The 771-nt window shown below is 44.7% G+C and overlaps 1 long non-coding RNA gene across 1 annotated transcript; it reads left to right on the forward strand.

Moving 5' to 3' along the window:
• LOC147820342 (uncharacterized) lies at positions 1 to 657 on the forward strand. The gene is made up of 2 exons (XR_015436780.1): positions 1 to 89; positions 441 to 657. It is a non-coding gene; the product is annotated as an uncharacterized LOC147820342 (long non-coding RNA).
• The last annotated feature ends 114 nt before the right edge of the window (positions 658 to 771 follow it).

Raw genomic sequence — 771 nt, forward strand, 5'->3', positions numbered from 1 at the left:
GCCGACATTACAACAGCCCATTGGACAAAATACAGCGTCTCACTCCTGATGGCTTTCATTCCTTGTTTGGTTCAAAATAAAACTACAGTGTATGTTGGTGTCGATCGATCAGACACAATCAATGACGGCCTGAAAAGCAGCTCGGCACAGGGACGTGTCTGGAGCAATGTCCACAGAGACTCTGAGGGCTGTTTCACAGTTAAATATATTGTCTTCTGAATATAACAGAGTTAGAAATCTCTGATGTGAAATGAACAGAAACGTGATTTTTAGCAGATCATTTTATGTTCATGTAGGATCCAATCGATCAGAGTGAAAAGCTGTTTGATTAACAGATGTTCAGGGTCAGGAAATATCTGATTGTGCTTGTTGAACTAAGCAGCTGCTTTGAAAAATGCTGACATCCATCTACACGCCTCTTTTTTCTCTGCTACATAAAGATCACGCAGGTTCGCAGAAGACAGAGTTGGACTGTGTGAACGTCCAGTGTGAGAATGAAGATCTCTGTGTGTTTCCTGCCGTTGCTGCTGCTCTGCTCCGTCTCCACGGGTGAGCATGACACGGACGCACAGGACGTCCACACTGTGCTGAGAGAGATGACCGCCTCATTGGCTCAACTGAAGGTGGAGATGACGTCCGTACAGAAAGAGAATCAAGGTGGAGTATCGTGTCAGGTAGTGATGTAGCGGCACCAGGAAAACTTCACTAGGAGCCACTGTTACAAAAATATCTCATGGCGTAATAGACCTACTGTTATCAAACCATTGATGA

This window comes from Seriola lalandi, unplaced genomic scaffold (assembly GCF_002814215.2).
Source record: "Seriola lalandi dorsalis isolate HSWRI2012SDOR001 ecotype SW California unplaced genomic scaffold, Sedor1 jcf7180001966021, whole genome shotgun sequence".
NCBI lineage: Eukaryota > Metazoa > Chordata > Actinopteri > Carangiformes > Carangidae > Seriola > Seriola lalandi.